Raw genomic sequence first — 19526 nt, 5'->3', positions numbered from 1 at the left:
AATTTTAGGTTATTGTTGCTGCTGTCAGTCTATTGAAGTACTTTAATGAATGCTTGTATTGTTTTCACGCTCAGAGCCTTTTTCAAATGATCAGCACATTATAAAACACAATAATGAGTCTAATTCCCCGCCCCCAATACACCCCCCCCCACACAATGGCATTGCTAAGTCCCCCAGATATGCACCGGAGTGAAAAGAGTCTGGGATTTGGAGGCACAGAGCAAGGTTTGGTCCTGACTCTTCTATTTAGCGCTGGTGACCTTGGGAAAGTCACGAATTCATTCTTTCAATAAGCACTTATTCAGAATCTCCTTGTTGTCAGTCATATCATCTCTGCAATATGGCAACAATTCCCGCCCTCACTACTTTTCAGGACTCTTTAGAGGAGCTAATGAAATCAAACTTATGAAGCGTTCAAGGGGCGCACTATGCAAGTGTACAGTGTTGGTATTAATCTGCGAAAAGATAAAAAACACACTTGGAAGGGTGGGGGGAGAGGGCCCAAACCACAGCTCTTGGAAGGTCGCTTGTAGGAGACACACTCCTCTTCTGGGCTGTCCCGCCGTGCCCCGCACTGTCCTGAGCCCAGTCTTTCCTCAAGCCCGACTTTGCTGGGGATTCCCTTCTCTTCGTCCCTGGAGAAAAGCCCTGCTCTTTCTCCAAGGCTCTTGTCAAAAGCTTCCGCTTCCACGAAGTCCTTCTTGCTCTTGGGAATTAATTTCTCCCTCCCACGGGCTCCTCCTCTGCTTCAGTGATGGCCGTGTTCCACTTGTGAACTACTGCAATTTGTTGCTAGATCAAGGCCTGTTACCAGACAGACAGTAGTGTTCTCGAGGGAGGCGGCCACGCTCTCTTCCAGGAATCCTGGCTCTGCCCCTTTAGTTCATATGACCTTGGTCAGGGGCACTGTCATCTCTGAACCTCGGTTTCCTCCTCTGTAAAACCTACCTACCCTTGTTGACTATTGTGAAGTTAATGAAATGCCACATGTCAATGGCCTAACAAAGCGCAGCTTGTATTAGGGGACAGGCATCCTATGATGTCTTTTGAATAAAACTGAACGGCACGCATACTTTGTTGAGCTCCTAATAGACACAGAGAGGAGGTGGCCACTTAATATGTGCAAATGAGGAATGCTGGGGCCATCCCCACCCAGTAATATTTTCCCCACCCAGGATTTGATACCTGAAGTCTCACCAGGAAATATTAATTCCTCCTCAGAGGCACTCCTTTATGTTTCAATACCATGGGGAGAGGTGAAGCATTCAACCGTTCCACCTTCGGGATTCCTGGGTGATGGTGCGCAGGGTCACAGGGGAGGGAAGTGGGGAGTCTGAAGAGTCTTGGCAGGACTGGTCTTGCTTAATGCCACATGTTTATTTTAAACCAAATGTAACATATTTATTTAAAGTCGAAGTTTTAGGATCTTGTCTCCTCTTTTTCCGACACCCATCCTCCAACAACTGGGTGCCCAACAATTCAGTTCAATTCTGACACTAACTACCCAGTTAGCACAGACCCCACAGGGTTAGGGCTCAGTCCCACAAGTCTGTCGACTTCAGATGCCAGCCACAAGTGGCGTCCCCAGTTTACCCACACTTATGTTCTGGGGGTTCCCCTGACTCCCCCTTAAGTTCAATAATGTGCTAGAATGACTCACAGAACTCAGGAAAGCACTTTACTCAGTATTGCTGGCTTATTATAAAGGATACAACTTGGTAACAGCCACATGGAAGAGAAACACGGTTGGGGGGAGCACAGAGCCTCCACGCCCTCTCCAAGCATGCTACCCTCCCAGCATCTCAATGAGTTCACTAACCTGGAAGCTCTCTAAACCCTAACATTTAGGGGTTTTCACTGAGATTTTATTATGTAGGCATGATTAATGAAATCATTGGCCAACAGTGATAGAACTCAAGCTCCAGCCCATCTCCCCATCCTGGAGTCGGGGGTGGGGCTGAAAGTTCCAACCCTCTCACCGTGAGGCTGTTTCCTCTGCCAAACCGGCCCCTATCCGGAAGCCACCTAGGGGCCCACCACGAGCCATCTCATTAGCATATACTCAAGTGTGGCTGAAAGGGGTCTTTATGAATAACAAAAGACACTCCTATCTCTGGGGAAATTCCAAGAGTTTTGCGTGCTCTGTGCCAGGGACTGATGACAAAGACTAAATGTGTATTATTAATTATACCACAGACCCCCTGATGTTCTTACTTAAATACTGTCATTTTCAGAGCTGTAGAGGCAAAGGTGGGGGACTGGAGACATTCTTCCTAAAGCTAGTGTTTCAGTTGCTCTGAAGTCCTTTCTTCCAAATCAGTGCGTCTTTGGGACGTGTCCCATCCACCACCCACAAGGAAGGTCCTTCTTTCCTAATGCCTTCCTTTCTTTCTTCTCTTTCAGCAGTCCTCAGTTTTAGCCTCCCCCCTCCACAATCCTCCCCCAAACTCCACCTGCCCCTTGGCATGGTCAGCTCGGGGTCACACACTCTCCTTCCTCTCCAAGATGTCAGTGGGCCAGGGAGGATTTGCTTTCTGCTGGTCTTGACCATAACACTCAGTAGAAGTCCTGGTGAGGACGTCATACCCTGCTTCCCCCTTAGTGTTTAAAACATGAAGCCCAGACTCCTTACACTCACATTCAGCCCACAACCTCCCTCCCGCCTTTCTCTCTCCTCACTTCTCTGCTGTCCAGCCACAGGCAGCCTGGCCCTTGAGTTTTCATCCTTCAAACATCCCCGGGCTTTTCCATGTCTCGCCCCTTTCTCCCCAAAGGTCAGCTTCTCTGCACACTTGCTCCTTTGCTCACAAACATTTATTGAATGTGTCCTATCTGCCAGGCCCTGTGCTGGACATCAAGGGGGCTATAAGGAAGGATGGCGTGGGCGCTGCCCTCAAGGAGCTGACTCTCTTTCTCCTTTCTAACAGCTGTCAGGCAGGCTCCAGGTCCTCCCTGAGGTGTTCCCCGATTACCCTCAACTGCACGTCTCCTGCCCTCCTCCTAGCCTCTCATCCACTTGGCATCTGGCACCACTTCCTTGTTTGGACATCCTTTCAGGTTTCTCTGTCTCCCCAGCTAGATGCTGAGAAGGACTTCCTCCATGCACACCGTGTACTCAGACTGTCTGCCACCAAGCAGGACAACGCACTCTGGCCCCTGCTCTACTCTCTGGAGTGTCAGATGGATGAGAAAGAAGAATATGTACAAGTACTCAGGAGGGCAAATGTTATGAAGGGAGCAAACAGGTGCTGAGATGGGCAGTGGGGTGCTGGTTTAGTTGTGTCAGAGGAGTCCCCACCTCTCCCACCCCGGAGGTCCCACAAGGCCTGGCACTGTGCCACACGGAGCTGCTCTTTTCATCAAAAAAGAGACCAATACATACTGTTGAAAAATTTAAAGCTGTCCTTTGCATTTATTTCCACTTTTTACTAGAAGTTACAGACTTTCCATATAGAAGGGGTGTCAGAGGAATCACCTGATTGCAAAGAGGCACTGGGAGCCCAAGACAGAGGAGCCCCAGTCATTCACCCACAGGGGCAAATGGCAGCAGTAACACTGTATGATTCAGCAGTAACACTGCAGATCGCCCTAGGCGTGGACATGTTTGTAGGACAGCGTGACCAAAGGAGTCTTGGCAGACATTTCGGTAGAGGCAACGGGATGGAGGGGTGGTAGGGGTGGTGGTGATGTAGGTGGTGTCTGGGCTGGTTTTATGGAGATGGGATTTCAGGAACTTGGAGAGCTGAGTTTGTGATGCACAGGAGATTCTAGGAGAAAATTTCAGGGCAGAAGCGGGATCAACGGCCCGGCCCTTCATGCTCCTCCAGAAAGGGAACAAAGCAATTGCTCTACGTAGCAATCTGACTATGGTGGTAACAGGGATATTAGTAATTAGGATATCAAACGCCCCAGCCTCCAAAAATATGCACAGTCCATTCACTGTAGGGAACTGACTTGTTGGTATCAAACAGGAAAAGGAGCCCAAAGGGTACCTCAGTAGTCAGGGTCCTCCTCCAGGATCTCTACAGCATTGATGAGATAAGACTGTCAAGGAGTTGTTTTAAAACGGAATGTATTAGTCCACATTCATTCATTCCAAGACTGACAGCTGTGATGTTAGTAGCTGCTTATTTTTTTTCCTCTTTTTCTCCTGAATGAGCCTGGGTTCTTGTGACGCCCCACAATCTCTCAAATTCCTTGACGACTAAGGTAGCAGAGAAATAAATGAATAAATTAAAGAATGAACAGGCAAAATAACATACATAGATGAAACGGTTATCTGGCACACCACGATCTCAGGGAATCTTGAGGAGGTGGTTGGTGGTAGCGGTTGGTGAAGGCAGGCTCTGTCTGTGCTGGAGTCCAGTCCTGCCACTTACTGGTGTGTTACCATGGGCATGTCACTTTACCATTCTGTGCCTCAGTTTCCACCTTTGTCACCTGGGGCTAGTGATACTACCAAACTCATAGGTTTGTTCTAAGGATTAAATGAATGAACCCATTTAAATGCATAGTACAGTGCCTGGCACATTGTAGGCATTAAAATAACAGCTAGCTATTATTATAAAATTATTTTACCAATTTACTCATTTAGTCAGGGATGGAAAACTCCCAGGCCTGTAGGGAGTCAGCATAAATGAGCAAACTGGAGGAGCTGAAGGGCCTGACCTAAAGGAGACACCGACATTAAGGGAAGTGTGGGGCCAGCCCTGTGATTTTCAGAATGTCCTCTTGAGGAGCATCACTCCAGGTCCCAACATGGCTTGAAAAGGTAAAGGCCTTTTATATTTTCTCCTCAAGCCCTTATTTATTCATTTATTTCTCCAGGTCCTACTTTTAGGGAGCGCAGGCCTTTGGCTAGATATTGAGTTGGCAAGTTTGTTCTCAGCACCTCTTCTTTCTCAGCCCTGCACCCGCCAGGTGGCCTGCGCCCACCTCACCTTTCTTTGGGTCCCACATCCAGCAAGTTTCTCCCGATCCCAGACCTCAAGGAAGGGCCTCGAAAATTCATAGAGTGCGCCGGTGCGTCACCCTTCCCAGGGTGAACCGAAAGTCAGAGGAGTGACTCTGCAGAGGTGGAATTTGGGGCGTCTGCAACGCGCGCAGGGTCGGAGCGGGGTCTCCCTGGAGGCCCCTGTCTCACCAGCAGGTGGCGGTCTATCTGCGAGGCCTGCAAGATTCCCGTCCAGAAACTTGAGCGGGATGGTGATGCCACCGCAGGAGAAGAGCACAGTCGAGTCTCCCAGAGCCGAGCTGTCGGCGTCCGTGAAAAAGTGGAGAGAGAAGCGAGCGGACAAGCTGCTGGAGTGACTCAAGGATTCAGACACCACGAGCTTCATTTGGAAAGGCTTCAGGAGGGGTGAGTAGTGAGCAGCGCACGGCGAAGGGAGCGCTGTCCTTTTCTTAGGGCATTGCCCTTGGCTTGCATTGACTGCCTTTCCGAGCCGCTGGGAAAGACATTTCTGGAAGGGAGCTGCGTGATCAGATGGAGGGAGCGCGAGAAAGAAGCCGCGAAGCCGGTGCCCGCGCGCCAGGCGCTCTGCAGCGGGAGGAGCGCGTGTTCCCTCCCGCCAGATGGCGCTGTCTGGCTTCCCTCGGCTTCCCGCTCCAGTCCCTGGAGGCCCTCGCCGCAGCGGCCGCTCTAGCCGACGGACACGGGCTCTGTGGTTCCGGGCGGAAGTGAGGCGCCGAGCGGAACGGCCTCTGGTGACATTTTCTCCGGGCGGCGCGGACGAGTGAAGGCACTTGGTGGTGGAGGCTGCGGAGGCGGCGCGATTAGCTTTTGCCCCGGCGGGGCTCTGACCGCGACCCTCTGCTCGCCGCCGGGGCTTGTGCTGAGGAGGAGAAGGCGGTGGTGGCCGTCGCGTCCCGAGTCACCGAGGCCGGGAGAGTCCCGGCCGGGAGGTCGGTGCGTGCCCCGACGGGGCGTGCGGAGCGGGCGAGGAGGCGCGGAGCCGCCGCGGAGCGCAGGTGAGGCGGGAAGGGGCGCAGGGCCCCGGCCCGGCTGCCGGTCGAACCGTGGGACCGGGCGGCGTCCGGGGGAGGGGTCGCAGTGAGTCGGAGCGGTGCGGGCCGCGGGGAGGGCTCTGCGGCGTCCGGGCGCGGGGGTCGTGACGGGCGGGGCTGCCGGGCGCCGGGCGTTCGCGCCCGGACGTGGCGGGACGCTCAGCCCCGGTGGGGCTAACGAGGGGGGCGGACAGCCCTGACCCCTTGCTGCCCGCCCGCTGCTGACCCTCGCGTCCTCCCGGCCGAGTTGGCGGGCCGAGCACCCCCTTCCCTGGGCCGTTGGGGCCCGGGCAGGCGGGTCCCTTTTCCCGGGGGCCGAGAAGAGGCTGGAGGGGCCGCGCGGGGCAGCGGCTTTGCGGCCCTGGAGTTGTCTTCACGCAACTTTGCGGCGCCCGGGGCCGCCGGGGAAGTGGTGGTGGCAGTTCTGCCAACTCCGCCAGCCCCGCGAGCCGGGGTCTGACGCCGACACCTGCCCCTACTCCTGGGAGCCCGGGCGGCCGCCGGGGCCTAGGAGGAGGGAAGAGAGGCTTTCTCAGCTTGGCGCCGCCTGCCTCTCGGCGCTTCCACTGCCTTCGGTCGGCAGACGCCTCTAGTCAACGGGAGGGATGTGTCAGTCGCCAAAATTGACCTCTTCTAGCGAGTTTGTCAACTTTATTTGGAAAACCAGGGAGGATGTAAACTGACGAGCCCCAAGTTAAAGATCATCGTCTTCTCTGACTCTTCCCAGAGAGAAGTCTCTTCTCTTCCCCAGTAGCACTTCGTGCTCTGTACTTTATTTCTTGTAGCGCCCATCTCAGCAGTCCCCCCAACAGCCCCGCCCGTCATACATTCTCCCTTTTAAATCGTCCTCTCCGCTGTCACAGGATAGATGCTCACAGGTTAAAGGAATGAACGTCTGTACTCGTTCTCCCAGATTGAAGCGCTGGAGCACTTGATGCTTGGATGAGCTTCTGCTTTCTGAATCCTTCCGCCCATTAGGATGAAAAATCCCACTGATGATGCTTGGTCAAGGTTGGGCCTCTAAATTACAAATACATCTGGCAGTTTTGCTTAGGCTGTTATTGTGTAGTGTCGTTGGGCCCTTGCTAACAGTTAGAATCACTCCCTTTCTTCTAGGATATTTTAAGGATGGAGTCTATTAACTTACTAATGTTTTGCTGATCCTGGCAATCTGGATTCCTCCAGTAAGAGCATTGCCTTTTGGTTTAACAAGCATTTTTAGAGGCCTGCAATTGATAGTTATTACGTGATGTCCTGAGGAGTCACAGTGTTAAGTAGGAAGTGTAATGTTTTGGTTGAGTAATCTGGCTGATACGATGCCTAGTTGAGTGCTTTATGCACCGTAGGTGCTCAGTAAATATAAAATAATGGATTAAATTTGAATTCAGGAAACTAAGATGGAATTTACTGCCTTGACCTGTGCTACTTTAAAAAGAACCTTAGTGAAGTTTCACGCGGTTCTATTAAATGCGAAATATATTTTTAGACATTTCTAAATCAGATTCAGAGTGCTTCTCAGTACCACTGTAATCTTAAAACTTCAAACCATGTCTTTTTCGTAATGTTAACATAGATGTAAACTTCAAAATAGGTGTATAAAACGTGAAAGGGAAAAACTTCAAGGGTGGTTATACTTAGTGCATCAGCTAAATATGATTCCTTAGTGGAAAATTTTTTCTTCTGACATCTTTTTGTGAAAAATGGCATGGACTGGATTTTGGAGCTGGAAACTTGCCCTATTGTTAGCTTCATAAATGTAGTTGTTATATTACTAGTTCAAGTTTATATTACTTTTAAATGCGTTTATGAAAGAGTGTCATAATAATACTCTATTTTATAGTCTTCATGATTAATCCACGACTTGTATGTTAAAGGTAAATTGAGCTTTAATTTAATGCAGTTCTGTTAGAACTGAGTCTTCAGTGTATGTCCTTCAAAGGTTTCTGTTTCATAAGTGACATTGGTACCTTAAGTCTGTTTTATTACATGACTAGTAACTTCTGGGAGCTTGTGTTGTCACTTATTATTCCAGGGGTTGTTTTGCTGGGATCTTCAGTCTTACGGTTTTATTCTGATGTATGCATGAATAGACTTGACTGATGGGCGGTTAGAATGTTTTTGTTTTTTGTTTTTAAAATTTGGAACTGGTATATACTAGAGACTCAAACCCTACATTTATAACTTTGATAAATCATCTTAGACGTTCCTAATTTTCCTGCACTTAACTAGAGATATGAATACAATGTATATTTATGTTTACTAAATTGACAGTACTTGAAAAAACCTGTAAAAGGTGAAAAATAATTGTACTGTTAATGTGTATTGTTTTGAACCATAATGATTTCAGCATTCTCTGTTATTTTAGTAAAGCGTTTGGGCTCAAATAAAGTTCCTTGTGTAGCTGTAATTATGTAGTAAAAATGAAACAAACGTATTAATAACTAAATAAAAAGTTATGAGACTATAGAAAGGGAGACAAGCTATTGAGAAAACACAGAGGACAAAACATTTGGGTGGAACCTTTTTATTCTCATAACATGAATTTGTTGATTGCTTACTGTGCATAATAGTGCTCTGCTTGCTAGTGCTATAGTGGTGAGAAAGACTGACAAGGTCCAGATGGTAAAGGACTTAAACACATTTAAACCTGAGGTGTCAGATGGATTTCCAGGTGGGCATTCCAGGCTAGGGAACAGCCTAAGTGAAGTCATGAGTATCACTGAGCTTAAATGGTTAAGTGTGACCAGTGCCGTGAATTTCCAGAGGGACACGTAGGGTAGATGAAGGGAGGGCCAGGTTGTGAAGGTACCTTAGTCTGCTGATGAGTTACTCATTTTCCTCTTTTAGGGGAAAAAACTCAGGTGGAATGTGAAGGACAAGATAGGCATTCCTTTTGAAAGATTTTTCTTTATCCTTCAGTGAGTAGAAATTTTCTTGGTTTTATTTCTTTATTTTGGGTTGATTATTGATCATCAGACTAAAGTAGTTATTTTTCTTGAGTTGTCAAATTCCAGTCTTAAATTTAGGTTTGACTCTTGTCATGAAACTTTTCTGAATCCTTTTAGCCTTTATCTTTAGTTGTACCTACTTTCCTTACTCTTTCAGGAGTCATGATTGAACTTAAGGGAAATAAACAGTGTTTTCTGCTTCTTTCTGGGCAGCTTCTCAGCAGAAGTGGGATTGATGGTCAGTCAGTTCTCACACTCTGCCTACAGGTCCTTGTGGTAAAAGGAGGGAGCAGGGTGAAACTAGAAGTGTCTTACTTGTTTTATTCTCTTCTGTGTTCCTGAACTAGCTTAGGAGAGGAAATGTGTGTTGTATATATTACACATATTTATTATAACATATTAGTAGCAGCTGATAATAGTAAACGTGATTTTAAAAAACTGTAAAATGACCAGTATGACTCAGATTTCATGATTTCCTTATTTAGGGTTTGTGGCTTTAATTTACACTGTTTAAATTTTGTTTCTATTCTCTTTCATGTGTTTATTCAAAATAGGGACCCCATTCCTCTTTGCTCAGATTGTGACACTTAATAGCCAACTGATAGAGGGTATAAATCCTGAGTATTAATTTGACTTTATTTAATTTTAAAACTACTCGGATGAGTTTTTCAAGTTAAAGGAAGATTAACCAGAAGTAGAAAGTTATCCACAGAACTTATTTATTTGTATATGGGAGTATTTATACCTGGTTAAATTAAAAATCCGTTTATTGAGCACTTAGGTGCCAGATGGGGATGGGTACAAAGATCAAAGAAACCATTTCTGCCCAAGGAACTCAAATCTAGTGAACCAGATGATTTCTAAGTTTCTTTCCTGCTCTGAAATGTGGAGAGGAAAAGTAGGCTGTAGGAGAAAAAAGTATTGTCAAACAAAACAACTATAGTATGGAGTTAGTCTTTTTCTTTGTAAAATCCTTTAAAATAAGGTCATGGAGGGGGCTCGCCCGGTGTCCTAGTGGTTAAGTTCGCGTGCTTGGCTTCAGTGGCCCAGGGTTTCACCAGTTCGAATCCTGGGCACGGACATGGCACCACTCATCAGGACATGCTGAGGTGGCATCCCACGTACCACAACTAGAAGGACCCACAACTAGAATATATACAACTATGTACTGGGGGGCTTTGGGGAGAAAAAGGAAAAATAAAATCTTTAAAAAAATAAGGTCATGGAAAATAGCATTTTTCTTTTCTTTTCCTTTTTTTTTTTTTTAAGATTTTTTGTTTTTATTTTTTTATTTTTCCTTCTTCTCCCCAAAGCCCCCCAGGGCATAGTTGCATATTTTAGTTGTGGGTCCTTCTAGTTGTGGCATGTGGGATGCTGCCTCAGCATGGCCTGGTGAGTGGTGCCATGTCTGCGCCCAGGATCAGAACTGGTGAAACCCAGGGCCACCGAAGCCAAGTGCGTGAACTTAACCACTCGGCCATGGGGCTGGCCCCAGCATTTTTCTTAAGTAGGTCTCTAATTTTAAAAGAAAATGATCAGAGACATGAATGTTCCTTTTTTGTACTGCCAGTTCATTTACAAGATATTTTTTTCTTTGTGTAGAATTCAAGTCCATATATTAGTAAATTAGTTCTGATTGAGCAACAAAATTAAATCTGCTAAAACTTATTTATAGCCAGAGGCTGGCCCTGTGCTGTAGTGGTTAAATTCGGCATGCTCTGCTTTGGCAGCTGGGCTTCGCAGATTTGGATCCTGGGTGCAGACCTACACCACTCTTCAAGCAATGCTGTGGCAGCAACTCACATACAAAATGGAGGAAGATTGGCACAGATGTTAGCTCAGGGCTAATCTTCTTCAAAAAAAGAGAGGAAGATTGGCAACAGATGTTAGCTCAGAGAGAATCTTCCTCACCAAAAAAAGAAACTTATAACCGCCATTCCCAAGAATGTGGATAAACTAGGATTGTACCTAGGTAACCTAGAAATTTAAGTTTTCATTAGTGTAGTTGACATTAGGGAAACAAGATACTGACCAAAGGGATCAGTAGAAGTTATTTTTCACTGACTTGTTTGTTTAAAAAAATAGCTTTTATGATGTCCAGAGTCAGCGTTTTGTCAGGTGCCTTGTAATTAGAGAAAGGTATTGTTGACGATAGGGATGTTGGGTGTGGACTAAAACTCTAGGAAAACAGGACTGTTTTCATTTCTGTATTAAGAACAAAAACCTCATGTGGTTAAGATTTTAAGCAGTATCCTGTCTGCCTTAGTTTTAACTTAGTGTAGAAGCATAGTTTATTCTTAAATCAACGTTTTTTCATCAAGGATTTCCCGTTATTTTTCTCCACCACAATCGCTTAAACAATTTGCTATGAGCCCGAGGGCATGTATAGAGAATAGGTTTTTGGCAACATTTATCTTGGGGACCTTAGGTCCCAGCACTTGGCGACCCATCTTTATGTGTACTGTCTTCTGAGGGAGATAGAAAATGGCCAGAGCAGAAAACTTGGAGGAAATCTAGAGCCTTTGTTTTCAGTTATTCTTGATTACACTCATGGTCCGTTTGAGTACTTAGAGGGTCTCTCATTAGCCACGGTCCATTCTTTGCGTTTGGTAACTTCCTTGGCTTCTTACTTGATGCTGGTTTATTCACAGCCCTGGTGCTGGGCCAGATAGATGTCAGTAGTGGTAGTATCTGCATCACGAAGTGATTTGAGCAGGCATTATCACTCTTGGTCTATTTATAGAGCTTATATCACTGGCGAGAAGGTTGGCTGGCAAGCAGGCAAAGCTGCTCTCTTCCCATGTTGCAGTCTCACAATTTATATTTCAGTTCAGGGTAGGCCAAATCCATTCAGCTGCATTAATTTTTAGTGTTCCCTTTCTGTGTCTCCAACCTTTTAGCCCTCCAGTTTCTTGGTTAACTTCACTCTTGAAGAAAAAAAACCCAATTAACTATTATCACACTGAAAAATAATTAGTAGTAATTCCTTAATATCATATGATATTCAGATTTTCCCATTATCTCATAAATGTGTTTTTAAAGTTATTCAGATCGAGTCAAATAAGGTCTGTGCATTGTTTTGTAATCTATGGTTCCCCCCCTTTCTTTTTCCTGGCAAATTGTTTGTTGAAGCCACAGGAGTTTTCCCACAGTTTGGATTTGCCAGTTACATTCCTGTGGTGGTGTTAAACATGTTCCTCTGTCCCCTGGGTTTCTTGTTAATTTGTATTAGGCTTAGAAGTTTGTTCAGATTCAGTTTCTGTAAAGTATATTCTCTCTCATTTTTCTTCCTTTAAGGGGGGGCAAAAATAATTAATTACTCATAAGTCTTCACTCTTAATGCCTTTCATCATTCCCATTCTCAATCTTTTATACTTTGTCTTGTTTTTGGCCTCTTCAGCCTCTTCCTTTTGAGAGCTAAGTGAAGGGAAGGGATGAGTTGCTGTGGAGAAAAGCAACTATTTCTACTATATTGTAATTCTGTTGGTGTTTTTATTTCAGTCCTCATCTTTGGTCCTGCCCTGTCCACATTATCCATGCTGCAACTTTTCAGTGGAAAAAGTAACCCCAAATCCTGACAAATAATTGAAAGAAGTCCTTTGAAAGCAAAATTTGTTTTGAGATATTGGTGCTTATTTAAGATAAGAGAACTGTTGTCATTAAAGTAAGTTACTGTTTACTTACAAAAATTGGAAAAGTGGTTAGTTTTTCTATTTCAAAAGACTTGGGGGGCTGACCCAGTGGTGCAGCGGTTAAGTGTGCACGTTCTGCTTCTCAGCAGCCCGGGGTTCGCTGGTTCGGATCCCGGGTGCGGACATGGCACTGTGTGGCAAGCCATGCTGTGGTAGGCATCCAACATATAAAGTAGAGGAAGATGGGCATGGATGTTAGCTCAGGGCCAGTCTTCCTCAGCAGAAAGAGGAGGATTGGCAGATGTTAGCTCAGGGCTAATCTTCCTGCGGGGGGGGAAGAGGGGGAAAGATGGGAATATCACTGTTGTATGAATCTTCTCCTAGAACTGAATGTCTGGGGAGAGGGGACTTCATTTTGATTTTTAGTGAGAAACGGCTCTTTATATCATATTTGTGTTGATGCGGCTTAAGATATTTTGTTTTGTAGTGTCTAATTTTTGCATCTTTATGCATAAATACACAATCACTTTATATACAGTATTCTAAATATAAGGAAACAGCTTCACTAAGCTATTAACAGTTGTGTCAGTTTTTGTCTTATGTTTTTATGTGGAAAGATAAAAGGAGAGTTACTCTATCAGAAATCATATTGATTCTCTGTAATGGAATATATGTGTGTGTGTGTATATATATATTTTAAAGATTTTATTTCTCCTTTTTCTCCCCAAAGTCCCCTGGTACATAGTTGTATATTTTTAGTTGTGGGTCCTTCTAGTTGTGGCATGTGGGACGCCACCTCAGCATGGCCTGATGATCGGTGCCATGTCCACGCCCAGGATCCGAACCGGTGAAACCCTGGGCCATTGAAGCAAAGCGCACGAACTTAACCACTCAGCCACAGGGCTGGCCCCTGGAATATATTTTTATATACAAGTCAGTAGTACTATTAAGCAAACAAAGATTTCATTTGTGGTCTTGGTGAACTTTAAAAATGATTTAATTCATCAATTCAACAAGTATTAATTGTTACTTGTTAGGAACTATAACTGAAGTGAAGATAATTAACTTAATCCCTATTTTCAAAGGAGATTGTAATATAATGGGGCTGAGGAGCGAGAGTAAAAACATTTGTACAAATAACTTGTTTTTAATTGCTTTCCTCATAATGTGCTATTTTCCTCCTCCCCCATGTAAACTCTTAATTTCTTGGGCTTAAATTTTGTCAGTCATTGCTATATGTGTGTGTGTGTTTGCTTTAAAAACCACCTTCTTACAGCAGTATATTTGTGTACCACAGTCAGAAAAATAAGGTAACAATTGTTAGGTGCTATTTTTTTTTGCATGATTGCTATTATTGTGATTCTCCCCTACCATTAAATTGTCACAATAGCTATTCTGATATCCAGCTTCTCTAACACTTTATGATCTGTGACAGTTGCACACACCAGTAGGAAGTAGGCACACAATATTGTTTGAAAGCCCTGCTTCATTCTAGTTTTATCTTCATGGGTTGTGATTTATCTCTTGGTCCCTGTCTCCTGTTCTGGTTTATTTAAAAAGCAAAACCAGGCAAAACTTCAAAACACCTGAATTTTGGCCTTTTTTTCTTTCTTTTTTTTTTTTTTAAAGTTTCTAGGTGTAGAGTAGGCAGAGTTTGACAAAGAGCTAAGAGATTGGTTTCAGAGACCCACAACTGATTGTGAGGATTTTGTTTTTTTAACCTTGGTCCCAATTATTAGGGAAGTCACTTACTACTACTTTAAAAAGATGAGTTAGCAGTGGATGCAAGCTATAATCTGTTTTATGTCATAACTGTCTTGGAGGCAGAAACTTCTGTTATCTTAGAGTTAGCTACATTGTTGGTGGTGGTCCCATGACTTTGGTTTTTTTTTAAGTCCCATCCATTTAAGAAGTAAGTATTTTTTACAAAGTATAGAAGCAGGCCAAATACTTTGATTTTTAGTGCTAGGAGAGTGCATCATTTTTGAATGAATCATAAATTCAGTAAGAGACATGTATAGTTGAATATTGTTAGCTAGCTAACAATTTGTGGATTTTGAAGCTAAGCCTATTAAAAAAATAGCTTTAAAAAATTTGTTTAGACTAGACTGCTGTGAGGCTATTTAGACTGCAACTCCCTTGCTTAATAACTCTTTCTTCCCTCCTTATGTGGCATAGTTTTTCTTTTATTGATTAACCATTTGGTTGCCTTTGGCATAATTTTAAGTGCAGTATGGAAAACTATACAGTTTTCTTCAAATATAAATATACCAAAGAAGTGGTGGTTGTGTGGTTTCTATAAAATGAATCAAAGCAATTGTTGTTTTGTTTTTAGGGAAAATTATCAAAGGAGCAGTCTTGTCTTCTTAAGTGTAAAATGAAGATATGCCTTGATTTACACAAAAGCTGTGTTCTTGTATATTTGTGGGCAAAACCAAATTATGAAATGACTTAGTATTTGTTATTTAAACATTAATAGCTTGTACTAATTGAGCCATAGATCTAAGCAAGAATATGGCATACCATTTGCATATCCTGTGGCTGCTGTTTTGAAAAAATAATTCATTTTTAAACCCTTTATCAATATTATGCATATCTGAATGGCACGTGTTATGCTAATGATACATTTGTAGATTAAATCAGAGCTGAAATAAATGTTAACTGCTCTCATAGCAGAGCTTGTCCTTAAAAATTTTAAATGGTTTGGAAATTGTTAACAAATGTATGGGATTTTAAAATGTCAATTTTGTAAAAATCAAAGCATTCTTAAGATTTTATTTTAATAAAACATTTTATTTTTAAATGGTATGGGACTTGTTAACCACAGGGCCTAGTGAAATGTCTTTTTGCTTGATAAATACTAAGCATAAGTATTTGTTGTTCAACAAATATTGTGTCTGCTGTGTGTTGGGTTTTTTCTAGGTGCTGTGGGTATAGTATTCAACGAGACAAAGTCCCTGCCGTCTTCTATCTTATATTCTATGAAGCAGGCAGTAAATGAAACACATAAATAAGCAAGGTAATTTTAGACACTTTAAAAAAAAAGAGAGGGGGCTGGCCCGGTGGCCAAGTGGTTAAGTTTGCGTGCTCTGCTACAGCGGCCCAGGGTTTTGCTGGTTCGGATCCTGGGTGCGAACACAGCACCACTCATCAGGCCATGTTGAGGCGGCATCCCACATGCCACAGCTAGGAGGACCCACAACTAAAATATACAACTATGTACTTGGGGGGTTTGGGGAGAAAAAGCAGACAGAAATAAAAGATAAAGAAGATTGGCAACAGTTGTTAGCTCAGGTGCCAATCTTTAAAAAAAAAAGAAAAAGAAAAAAAATAGAGAATCATGAGGTATGGGCAACAGGAGGCATTCAGTGCATTTAGTGAAGGCCTTTTTAAGGTGAATTTGAATTGAGACCTGAAATATAAGAAAGAGCCAACCTCGCAAAGAGCTGGGAAGTGCTTTTCTGACAGTGGGAACAGCAAGTGCAAAATCCTGAGTCAGAAAAGATCTTGGTGTGCTGAAGACTTTGGAGCCTAATGAGGCAAAATGATGTTGAAATGAGATTTGAGCAATGTGTACCTTGTAGGTTTTAAAAAAAAATTCAAATCTTATTCTAATTGTAAGGAGATGTGTATAAAGAAACCGTGGTTCTAAGTAGGGACCAGTCTTTACCTTCTTCATTGTAAAATGTAGATGTGCCTTGATTTACACAGGAGATATATTCTTATATATTTGTGGGCAGAACCAAATTTTAAATATCAAATTTCAAATATGTTAGGAAAACTTATTTTAAGTCTGCATTAAAATTTTGTCTTTTAAATGTGTAACCTAATTTATCTTTTGTAAAGATCCAGATATTCAGAACTTTGATTTTGGTTAAGGGCGGCTACTTGTGTAGCATGATCTAGTCTTAGGTTAAGAAGCAGGTTGGAAATTCAGAAACTGTTCTAAATATATCTATCTAAATCTATCTAAATATATCTTGGCCATTGACCTACATATTCTTTTCTTAGAAATGAGGATTATACATTTCAGGTTAATTATAAGCAATAATTAATAAAAATAATTAAAATGTTCTGAAAACCTAAATAGAATTGTTTAGATAGTTGTCAGTGTGAGTAGACCACTTATTCTGTGTATCTTTTTAAATTCAGCTTTTAAAAATGCCTCCAAGTAAGCAATAAAACATTCATTGATTTCTTTTTTTAAATCATTAGTGACTGAAGCGTTCTTTTAGTGGGTTTTTCAAATGAAATTGTCTATATCTTTTTTGCTTTTTAAAATATCCCTTGAAACTTGTTGAAAACATTGAGGTCGTGGCTAATTGATGGTTGAGTATTTATGCTGTGTCTAAAATTTACCAGCAGCACCAGTTTTTTGAGGCTGAGGAGCAAAGGCCAGGGTAATGCAGATTGCTTTCTTGTTACCTTTTCCACGAAGTCTACAAGTAAAGCCATTTAGCTGCAGTGGTTTTCTGTATGCTGTGACCCTAGCTCCTATGAAGATGTTTATGCAGAAGACGACTGTGACATATATAGTAGCATCACATACATTTTTCTAAAAGCAAAGATGAATTTTAATAGGTTCATTTAACTGTGATAAGTCCAGTGTACAACTGGCCTCTGGCCCTGTTGGATATCTGGGAGCATTTGATATCATCTGGGCACTATTTTTCTCTCTTTATGTACTGGCTCTCTACTGCTTTTCTTTGTGGGCTTTGTTTTCAGCCAGGCTTTCTTCTCTTGAGGGCAGAGTTGGTCCCCCAGCAACTCCAGGCTAACAGTTTTTTTAAAAAAAATTAATAGACTTCACTTTTTAGAGCACTTTTAGGTTTGCAGAAAAATTAGGCAGACAATGCAGAGTTCCTGCAATTCCCCCCCATCAGTTTCCCCTATTATTAACATCTTGCATTAGTTTGGTTTATTTGTTACAATTGGCGGACTAATATTGATACACTGTTAAAGTCCAAGTTTACTTTAGGGCTCACTGTTTTTGTTGAAAAACAGAAATACTATGTTAAATAACATGGAATAACAGTTCTATGGGTTTTGACAAGTACCTAATGCCTATCCGTCATTACAGTATCTAACAGAATAATCATATTGCCCTAAGTATCTCCTTTGCTCCACTTATTCATTCTTTCCCCTTCTCCACGCTCCCCTGACAACCACTGATTTTTTTTTTTTATTAATGTTATGATAGATTACAACCTTGTGAGATTTCAGTTGTACATTTTTGTTAGTCATGTTGTGGGTACACCACTTCCCCCTTTGTGCCCTCCCCCACCCCCCCTTTTCCCTGGTAACCACCGATCTGATCTCCTTATCAATATACTAACTTCCACCTATGAGTGGAGTCATATAGAGTTCGTCTTTCTCTGACTGGCTTATTTCGCTTAACATAATACCCTCAAGGTCCATCCACGTTGTTGTGAATGGGCCAATTTTGTCCTTTTTTATGGCTGAGTAGTATTCCATTGTGTATATATACCACATCGTCTTTATCCAATCATCAGTTTCTGGGCATGTAGGCTGGTTCCACGTCTTGGCTATTGTAAATAATGCTGCGATGAACATAGGGGTGCAACGGACTCTTGAGATTTCTGATATCAGGTTCTTAGGATAGATACCCAGTAATGGGATGGCTGGGTCATAGGGTATTTCTATTTTTAACTTTTTGAGAAATCTCCATACTGTTTTCCATAGTGGCTGTACCAGTTTGCATTCCCACCAACAGTGTATGAGGGTTCCTTTTTCTCCACACCCTCTCCAACATTTGTCACTCTTGGTTTTGGATGTTTTTGCCAATCTAACGGGTGTAAGGTGATATCTTAGTGTAGTTTTGATTTGCATTTCCCTGATGATTAGCGATGATGAACATCTTTTCATGTGTCTATTGGCCATATTCATATCTTCTTTTGAGAAATGTCTGTTCATGTCCTCTGCCCATTTTTTGATCGGGTTGTTTGTTTTTTTGTTGTTAAGCAGTGTGAGTTCTTTGTATATTATGGAGATTAACCCTTTGTCGGATAAGTGGCTTGTAAATATTTTTTCCCAATTAGTGAGCTGTTTTTTTGTTTGAATCCTGTTTTCCCTTGCCTTGAAGAAGCTCTTTAGTCTGATGAAGTCCCATTTGTTTATTCTTTCTATTGTTTCCCTCAACTGAGGAGTTATAGTGTCCGAAAAGATTCTTTTGAAACTGATGTCAAAGAGTGTACTGCCTATATTCTCTTCCAAAAGACTTATTGTCTCAGGCCTAATTTTTAGGTCTTTGATCCATTTTGAGTTTATTTTGGTGTGTGGTGAAAAAGAATGGTCAATTTTCAATCTTTTGCATGTGGCTGTCCAGTTTTCCCAGCACCATTTGTTGAAGAGACTTTCTTTTCTCCATTGTAGGCCCTCTGCTCCTTTGTCGAAGATTAGCTGTCCATAGATGTGTGGTTTTATCTCTGGGCTTTCAATTCTGTTCCATTGATCTGACAACCACTGATTTTTTTAACAGATTTTTTATTTATTTATTTTAATTGACTTAATTTTTATAGAGCAGTTTTAGGTTCACAGAAAAATTGAATCAAAGGTACAGAGATTTTCCACATACCCCTTGCCTCCACACATGCATAGTCTCCCCCATTATCAAGATCCCCCACCAGAGTGGTACATTTGTTACAACTGAGGAACCTACAGTGACATGTCATTATCACCCAGAGTCCATAGTTTAACGTTAGAGTTCACTGTTGGTATTGCACAGTTGATAGGTTTGGACAAATGTATAATAACATCTGTCTACCATTATAGTATCATACAGAGTAGTTGGACTGCCCTAAAAATCCTCTGTGCTCTGCCTATTCATGTCTCCTTCCCCTGAACCTCTGGCAACTGCTGATCTTTTTACTGTCTCCTTAGTTTTGCCTTTTCCAGAATGTCATATAGTTGGAATTATACA

General features: G+C 42.8%; 1 protein-coding gene across 8 annotated transcripts in view; it reads left to right on the top strand.

Annotated features, from left to right (window-relative positions):
- Window positions 1-5176: 5176 nt before the first annotated feature.
- Window positions 5177-19526, top strand: part of ARK2N (arkadia (RNF111) N-terminal like PKA signaling regulator 2N) — a 76727-nt gene continuing 62377 nt past the window's right edge. For 2 of the 8 annotated variants that reach the window (XM_070513117.1, XM_070513118.1), the window contains exon 1: window positions 5682-5970. The gene's annotated coding sequence lies outside the window, so the exon portion shown is untranslated. Of the gene's footprint in view, window positions 5971-19526 lie in introns of all 8 variants that reach the window. The other 6 variants (XM_014828969.3, XM_070513120.1, XM_070513115.1 and 3 more) reach the window with 6 other exon arrangements.

Source organism: Equus asinus, chromosome 7 (assembly GCF_041296235.1).
Source record: "Equus asinus isolate D_3611 breed Donkey chromosome 7, EquAss-T2T_v2, whole genome shotgun sequence".
NCBI lineage: Eukaryota > Metazoa > Chordata > Mammalia > Perissodactyla > Equidae > Equus > Equus asinus.
This window is presented reverse-complemented; position numbering and strand designations above follow the sequence as displayed.